The sequence below is a fragment of the Arvicanthis niloticus genome, chromosome 17 (genome assembly GCF_011762505.2).
Source record: "Arvicanthis niloticus isolate mArvNil1 chromosome 17, mArvNil1.pat.X, whole genome shotgun sequence".
NCBI lineage: Eukaryota > Metazoa > Chordata > Mammalia > Rodentia > Muridae > Arvicanthis > Arvicanthis niloticus.
The window spans coordinates 11,809,178-11,818,413 of NC_047674.1; the positions used below are offsets into that span (position 1 = coordinate 11,809,178).

At 46.1% G+C, this 9,236-nt stretch overlaps 1 protein-coding gene across 2 annotated transcripts in view; it reads right to left on the minus strand.

Moving 5' to 3' along the window:
• The window catches only part of Farp2 (FERM, ARH/RhoGEF and pleckstrin domain protein 2), a 107,595-nt gene extending 100,544 nt beyond the window's left edge, over positions 1 to 7,051 (minus strand). For both annotated transcript variants that reach the window (XM_034521347.3, XM_034521346.2), the window contains exon 1: positions 6,934 to 7,051. The gene's annotated coding sequence lies outside the window, so the exon portion shown is untranslated. The remainder of the gene's footprint in view (positions 1 to 6,933) is intronic.
• Positions 7,052 to 9,236: the final 2,185 nt, after the last annotated feature.

Below are 9,236 nucleotides of genomic sequence, written 5' to 3' on the forward strand. Positions count from 1 at the left end.
ATGCCAGTCCCATCCAGTCTTCTGTAGAACGCCGTGTCAGTACAAACCCCACTTGATATTCCTCAGTAAAACCCTACATGTGTCTGACCCAGCTGCAGAGGCCAGAAGCAAGCACTGGATCTCTAGAACCTGGAGTTGTGGGTGGTTGTGAGCTGCTATGTGGGGTTTGGGAATTGAAGCCAGGTCCTCTGGAAGAGCAGACAGTGCTCTCTTATCTGCTGAACCACCTTTCCAGCTCCTGGGTTCTCTGTTTTTGACCCACATATGCTCAGTGTTAAGCCTCTAACTCCATAAACTTTACTGGACAACTTCCCCAAGCTTCCTATGCTCTCCATGCTATACTTCCCTGTTCATAAGGATCCTTTTTCAGTCCTTTAGCCAGACATTTGGGATTTTAGCAGCCTTGCTTGCCCATGGATTTCTTACCTTGTATTTTGCCTGGAAGAAAGCTCCAAGAGGGAAGAAAGGGGAAAGCAACTGTTACAGGAATGACTGAAAGGCAAAGAGGAAAAATGATGGACTTTTCCCCTCTCTTCTCTAGATACCAAACTAGAAAGCTTCTCTGAGTTCTCCTTAACCTTACCTGGAGCCCACCTCCAGGTTCTGTGCCCACAGGCCAGGGCACAGTGGAGGACAACCAGGAAGTTCTCTGTTGATGTAGTGGCTCTTCAAATTCTGGCCTTCATCTCCACTGCCCATTACCTTTTGCTTTCAGAGTCCTCGACAGCTGCATCATGCACACATCCAGATGTTACATTCAATGAGTGGGAAGGCGAGGATAAAGTATGCATCCTAGAACTCCTAGAAACTAAGCTCCACCATCACACATTTTAAACTATGAGCCAAAATGAACCCTTAAAAACAACCCCACTTTTACAGTGGCTCTTATTGGGAGAGGGTAAAGCACTAATTTCTTTTTTTCATTAATTTATTTACTTATTCACTTTACATCCCAATATCCATCCACCCCCTCCTCCCAATACCTCCTCACACAGATCCTCCCCATGCCCCTCCCTCCTCCTCTCTTCTTTCCCAGCTGCTTACACTGACATTGTATGCTACCTTTGAAATCACATACCTTCCTGCAAACATTCATAATGGCCCTTGTCAAGGTTCTACTGATTGCTGCCAACCTTCCAGAGAAAGAATAACTGTTGTCTCTTGTCTAAGAGCTACAGTTACTCTTGCTTTGTTTTTCCAAAATAGTTCAATTAATAAATACTTTTAGTTGAGTGTGGTGATGCATATCTTTAATCCCAGCACTTAGAGGACAGAGCCATGTGGATCCTTGAGTTCAAGGACAGCCTAGACTACAGAATTGAGTTCCAGGACAGCCAGGGCGACACAGAGAAACCCTGTCTCAAAAAACTAAAATAAATAAATAAATACCTTTAACACTGAAATTGATTTAATATATAGATATTGTGGTCTGCTCTCCACTGCTCTCCATAATAACAACTACAGAAGAAACTGCAACTTTTATAGAAACAGGCAAAATATTCAGTAAAGCCTTGTAAACTCATTTCCAACATTACTTCCTCCTCCACAAATTCCCACTGGCCAATGAAAATGCACTTCGGACCTTCACTCCAAACTCCTCTAGTTTATTTGGTATCAAGCATGGGGTGGAAAAATGTCCAATCAAAATAATTTGATGATAAAAAAGAAAGCAAGTCTGGCTCAGGTTTCTAGGTCTCTCACAGGGGCCCGATACTGGTAAGACCCCAAGCAAAGTGTTCCTATGGTCATATGTTTCTGTAAAATTTACCAAAAAGCTATTCTGATTGTAATCACTTATGATTGTTGGATCTTTCCAATGTAACTCTGCCTGTGCCATTCTCTGAGACGGGAACTTGGGGGAGCAGTTGGCATTTCTGGGAGCTATGAAGGTGGACGTACATTTCAGTTTCCTGTAATTAGTTTCATGAACATTGAAATGTGCTCCTAGAAGGCTGTTCAAACCCTGTGTTGCCATAGTGCTATGTGACAAGGTCCTAAGGCAGCCTGAGAGGGCCCACTGGTAACTGGCATGGAGGGTGCACAGGCAATGGAAAAAAGACAAGGTTGAAATACAAGGAGTCAGAAGGTTCTTTTTGGAGAAATTTTCAACAGATTTGTTAAAACTAGGCAGAGTTCAGTTCTCAGAAGACAAAGCACAAATCCTTACCCATCAGAAAACAGGGCAGTAGTGTAGAACTACAACTGTAAACACACCTTAGATGTGTATTTTCTTCCTTATTAAATGTAATTGTGCAAAACAGAATAAAAATCTGTCCATTCCCTCTTACCCCAAGGACACAAGGCTGTTTGTGCACTATTAGAAAATATGCATATATGTAAAAATCACAAATTATATATCTTACCATTAAAAATATATCAGCTATTCTAGAGGAATGGATGAATTCTATTTTCTCACTGCCATGAAAAGGAAATTAAAAATATATAGCTAAGAAAAATGGATTATATGTAAAGTAATTCATGTTTCTTTCCTTATTTTCCAAACAGGGTCTCATGTATCCCAGACTGTGTTTGATGACCTCGATGTCTGGTTTTCCTGTTTCTACCACTGTCTCCTGAGATTACAGGGACATACCACTATGTTAGGAAGTGGCACCAAGGATCAAACTCAGGACTTTGTGTATGCTAGGAAGACACTCTCTCTTCATCAACTCAGCTACATTCCTAGCTTCATACTTTTTCTCAAACTAGACAAATGTTTACTTAATAAATTAACTTTTACTTGTAACCTCATTTCTTTTAAAAGATTTATATTTATTACCTTAAATCGTGTGTGCTGGCATAAGCATTTTGAGCGCAGGTGCCCACAGACACCAAAGGTGTCTCATCCCCCGGGAGATGGGATTATGTGTCGTGAGCAGCCTACCCTTTTCTAATTTGATATGCTTCAGGTTCCATGGAACCTGTCATCAGACTTGGCCCCCTCCACAAAATTTTATTATTGTATTCAAACATTTATTGATCACCTATTTTGATAATATAGCAACTCTAAACACTTAAGGATATAGGACCTACTAAGGGAGAAAAATCCCTATATTCCAGTGGGGACGTTAGAGGGTGGTAAACATTCAGACAAAGTGAGACTGGCAGAGGTATTCGGCAGGTGGAAGAGCAGTTGGGGGATGAAGGGAAAAGCCTAACCAATCCTCACACACAGGACAGTAGCCTCTGTGTCCCAAGTAACCACCACTGCCAGGAGGCCCAGACCAAGCCCTTTGCTTTACACTGTCATTTATCACTCGAAACTACCTGTTACAGGTGGCAGGGCTCCCACACTACAGCTCAAGGAACTCCAGCTCAGAGAGGTGAATGACTTAGCAGTTCCTCACCTCTGCTGATGGCCTCAACTCCACCCTGATTCTGTAGTGTGCACACAGAGGAGTTTAATTGAGAAAAGGAAACAATTATGTAAGCACACATGACCACTTGTCCACTGTAGTCACAGAGAGGGAAAGAAATCACTGCAGGGGCCTCTCAGGCTCAGTGGGATGGGGTCTCACAGGAAGCAAGCGATCGATCGGGTGGGGCATAGTGCCACACCCTTTATTCCCAGGAGTCCTGAGGAAGAGGCATGTGATCTATGAGTTCCAGGATAACCAAGGCTACACGGCCAGACCCTGTCCCAATCACGTGATGTGGGCACTTTACCTATGTGTGAACAGAGGTAGGAGAAAGGCAAAGTACAGAGAGTTCAAGACAACAGAGAGAAGAGGAAGCTGCCTGGGGCTGGGAGTCAGGGCTCTAGCAGATCAACCAGATAGAAGTCCATACAAGCTGGGGTGGGATATACCAAGTTTATTTTGGGACATGATCAGGATGGGCTGGGGAGGAGAGATGAGCCAAAGCTGGTTTATCACGGTATCCTGTCACATTATAACGCCTTTTCCCTGAGGTTTTCAATTACATTTATTTGTGTATGTGTGTGCACAGATGTTTGACACTATTCACATAAAGAAATCAGAACACAATTTTGGGAAATAGTTTCTCTCCTTCTACTACGTGTGTCCCTGGATCCGATGCAGGTCACCAGGCTTGGCAGCAATCTCTAACCATTCCCAGGTTTTTAAAGGTAGCAATACCTTAAAAATACCAGGCTTAGTGAAAAACAATCCTACAAATGTAGAACCAAATCACTTCTACCATCCTGCCCATGTCCTCATACATACTTTTTAACACTTTAATTTTTTATGTGCACACCATTTCATTGTTAAGGTTAAAAAGAGCACTGACTGCTCTTCCAGAGGACCTGAGTCCAATTCCCAGCAACCACAGGGTGGCTCACAACCATCTGTAATGGGATCTGATGCACTCTTCTGGTGTGTCTGGACAGTGTACTCATATAAATAAATCTTTAAAAAAAAAAAAAAAAACAAAGCATATTTCCTGGGATCAAAATGGTTCAAATTATGCTCTGAGGAGGGACAGGAATGAGCTTGCCAAAGAATGTTTACTAGCCAAGAGTAATCACCTGATTGATACAAGTTTTGCTTATCAGATTATTTTTTAAAAACTGGGATTTCAAAAATCAAAATATCACATACTGGTAGTTGCTTTCCAAAAGTAGCAGACCACAATCATCGCCCACACAAACACTCCTGAGGAAATTGCAACACCGGACTTTATCATACTATGTTCTATGAGAGCCTCAGCTTTTCAACTCTCATTGATAAAGTAAAGCCCTCACCTCAACAGATAGAGCCAAAGGACTGTATACACACTGACCTTAGAGAATAGACTAGAGTCACCCAGCCTTTCGGTGTGTTCTGGCTGCACACCGAGCAAGGCAGGGCATGTTCAGAGTTCATGAAGGGAAAATAAGGAAAAGGAAACTATCAACGTAACCGAAATGATTAGCAGAATGTTAAGAAATCTGGCCGGGCGGTGGTGGCGCACGCCTTTAATCCCAGCACTTGGGAGGCAGAGGCAGGTGGATCTCTGAGTTCGAGGCCAGCCTGGTCTACAGAGTGAGTTCCAGGACAACCAGGACTACACAGAGAAACCCTGTCTCGAAAAACCAAAAAAAAAAAAAAAGAAATCTGACAACGTCTGAATACAGAAGAGTGATGTTTGGAAAGGAGGAAACTGACAGGCATAATGGCGCCCCTCCGAATTACCCATGGATTAATCTTTGCTTAGGCAATGCAGTTCATATCCTTCCTTCCAAGTGGGATAACTGTTGAATCACCAATTCTCTAACTCTTCTTACAAATACCCAGGGTTAGCTTGTGCTACAGCTGACTTGGGCCACTCTTTCACTCGACAGTAACACTTACTGAAGTAAGTACTTAATGGGTGCAGGGCATCTCAGCAGCTTTGAAAAACTGATTCTTAGTCATCACAACAAGCGTCTGAGGTAAGTACCTTCTAAACCCACTCTGTGAGTGAGGAACCTAAGGTGGGAGGGAATAAATGAGATATACCTGAGCTCCTCTCTGTAAAGGAATCTGTAAGAAGGAACCTAACTGGACAATTATCCATACAATGTGGCAAAGCAAGGGCACTGGAGAAGCAGGGGCAATGGCTGGCTTTCCACATATCCCAGAGAGTCTTCCTGTGCTTTATTTAAAATGGGGCTTTGCATAGGAAGCCATGACGCACACCTGTGCTCCAACTGTACTCTCAGCACTCAGGTGGCTGACAAAGGAGGACAGGGAGTTGGAGGCCAGCTGAGGCTATGCAAACTGTTTCAATAAAAACGGTGGGGGGATAGGGAATTGGGGAGGCTGTGCAACTTGGACATCTCCTCTGAAGACTTTACAACTGACAACATAACAGCCACAAAGAGATTCACAATTGCCTTCCTGTGTCCCGAAACTCACAAAACTTTTATTTGGCCTACAAGTAAAGGTTACTCCATACCTCCTCACTTCAAATGACCTCTTCCGAATCTTGCTAACACTGTGAGAATCTGTGCTGTCGATTATAATACTGTCTCCACAAGACCGACTCTAATTCACTGTTACCCACTAATTACCAAGCATTTTCACAGTGGCCCAGTCAAAAACACCTCATGGAACAGAACAAACCTAGGGAGAAAGGCCACTGCTTTAAAGCTTCTGCCCGGAATCTTAAATCTCTCCATTCTTTCTCAGCACTATGTATCGATACTATTTCCTTCATGAATGCCTTGTTTCCATTTCTATTTTTCACCACCATTATTGGGATATGAAAGAGCTTAAGAAATCACTGCCACGTGTGTAAATGGCAAAGGAGCTTATAATCTGGGATGAGTAAAACGCAACTGGCCAGAACTGTTTCTAGATCCTAGTAGAGTAAGAACATTTACACCCGATTCTCAGTTTTGGAGGAAAAGCTGAGAAGAAAAAAAGAATGCCCTTCTGGGCTTTCATCTGTGGCTCCTGGTGTTCCTTCCCAATGCTTCTGCTTTGTTGAGCACTGGCCTGGGGTGGGGGTGGACTTCAGCAGAACATTCTTGTGGCTCCCCTTAACCCTCCACGAGACACCCAGTGTCCGCGAGTGACGCTCAGACTTTGATCACCCCCCTTCCTCGACAGCTGGTCTCCACGTGTGATGTTCCTGCCCGCAGTCCTCTGCTGACAGCCTGGCTCCACGGAACTCTGCAGCTCCCAGCCCTCCCCGGACTGCCCAATTACACAAACAACACTCCACTCAGTCCTCAGCGGACATCCAGTCTGGACCCGAGACTCTCCCTCCCTTCGCCCTCCACCGACAGGCCGTTCACAGACGCGTGTTGGCAAACGCGGACTCTGAGGAGCTGGCGTGCCTCGCGAAGGCCTCAGAGCCGGGCGTGGACTTTCTCTGGTGGACGGCCAGCCTCAGGCCTGGTCCGGCTCAGGTTCCACTGAGGTCCCGCCAACGAAGGAAGCCCATGCCCGACCCACCGCCCCTGCGCGGCTCGCCCCCCTCCCCCGCCCACGGCCGCCGCGTCCTCACCGTGCCACACCGGCCTGCGCCGCCGCCAGCCAGGCCTCCTCCACGTCCTGCGCCCGCGCCGCCGGATCCCGACAGCTAGCAGCCTCCCCGCCCCCGCCGCGCGTCCGCCGCAGCCCCGCCCCCCCGCGGACGCACCGCCGATTGGCCTGCGGGCGGGTCCTCCCGACCGGCGCCTGCGAGCGCAGCACCTAGCTCTGATTGGTGAGCGCAAGGGGCAGGGCGGGGCGAGGGAGCCCCATAAAGTCAGAAGCGAAGCTGTGCAGCTCCTCCGCGGATGCAACAGGGTTTTCGGCTCGCTGGGTGGGTCGTCGGCCCTGGGAAGGGCTTTAGGACTTGAGAATTCTGTGCTGGGTGGGACTTAGGAAAGCCGCAAGTTCTCGGTCTTAGTCTTCGCTTTGGCACGGCGGGAGGAGTCCGTCTTGGACGCAGCTTTGGAACAACGGGAGGACTGCCCCAGACTTGGACTCGGGAACGCGGGTGGGCCCTACGTAGGCTTGGGCGGGACTTTGGCATACAGGCTAGTCTCAGCCTACAGCCTAGCTTTAGCAAGCAGGGCGGCCCCAGCTCTGGGTGGGGCCTTAGACTTCAAGCTCGTGGGACTATCCTGGTATTCATACCCTTGGTCAGGACCCCCTGACTGCTAGGCTCCTTCCTATCTCCCATCCGTCGTCGTGCCCAACTTGGGAATAGTGGAACCGTGATCTGTAGGCACCAGATGTTCCTAAAGGGTCACTTTTGAGATGCTGTACTGGAGTCTGGAAGCCATCGCTGCTCCCTTCTGGATTTGAGGCTTTCTGGAAGTCAAAATGGTGAGACTGGATTCTGGTCCTTCCACTTCAGTAACTTACAGCACCTTCACTTTCTCCTTCCATTGGTTAACTGAAAGGCCCTGCAGGGAGCCAGCCCTCTGAACCACCGTCCAGGCTAAATAAATCCACGCAGCTCCCAAGCGATTCATATAGAGCACTAGTCCCTAAAACAAGCAGGGAGGGCCTCAGCCCACAAGGGGCCTCTGCTTTCCCAAGGCAACCTAGAAGCACAGGCTGACTGGGTCAGCAATGTTAGTAGGCTTCCCAACTTCCTCCACCTCCTTGGCTATCCCTTTCTTGTAACCAGGCACTGCCACAGCCACTGAGTGTGATGTAATCATTGAGAAAAGGAGCTGGACTGGACAAGGCAAGAACGAGGGTAGACAAGAGCAACCCAATGATTCAGAGAGCAGGAGTCTCACCGCCTAGGGTCAGTGTGCTGCTTAGAAAGCGGAAGGATGAAAACGGCTCCGATGGTGCTGGGTGGTCAATCAGGGAACCAGGCTGACAAATGGGCGAGAGGCCAAGAGGAAGAGATTGATCCGACCACCCAGATTAGCATAATCCCATCTAGATTAGGATAGTTTCGGATTATGTGGTTTGTTATTGTTAGTTTTTATAAAACATTTGTATTTGTGTGTGAGTGTATATAATGTGAAATTCTTCCCCCTTATGAATCTTGGGATCAAACTCAGGTTTGATCAGGTTATGTGGCAAGTACTCTTTAGGCACTAAGCCATCTCACAAGAGCAAATTCAGATTTTTAAAGTCGCTTTCCTGGGCTGGGGAGATGGTTTAGTGCACTGGACTAAGAGTGGCTGCTCACAACTATAAGTCCAGTTCTAGGGGATCTGACATCTTCCTCCAGCCTCCTTGGCTGACAGGCATGCACATGGTACAAAAACATGCATGCAGGCAAAATACTCATACACATACAATAAAAATGTAGAAAAATTTAAAAATATGAACATGGTGTCATGCACCTTTAATCTCAGCACTCCAGAGGCAGACACAGTTCATTTCTTTGGGATGGAGACCAGCCTGATTTACATAAAAAGTTCCAAGTTAGCCAGGCTACAAAGTGAGTCTTTACCAAACGCACAAAAAAACTCAAACCAATAAACAAACATATTTTAAAAAATTAAAAAAAAAAACTGTTTTCCTAATTTATCCCTCTTAAATATGGAGAATTAGAAACCTATTTGGATCACTTTTACTTCCCACTATGTTTAACAGTTGTTGCTTCATTTTCTAATTAGTAAACTTATCTATGAAGTCTTAGTGTGCATTTTTACCCAATAGTCTGCAGACAATTTGATGACCTGTAGTACAGGTCTCTAGTGTTTCTTCTGGAGTACCTGGGTTATCTGATGAGAACATATGCAGTACTCCTGCTATTAACACAGATAACATCCTGCTCTGACATACAGCTGTAATTGGGGCCTTGAATTTTCCCAGTGGACCTCACACCTTACTCAAAAACAGGACTACTCA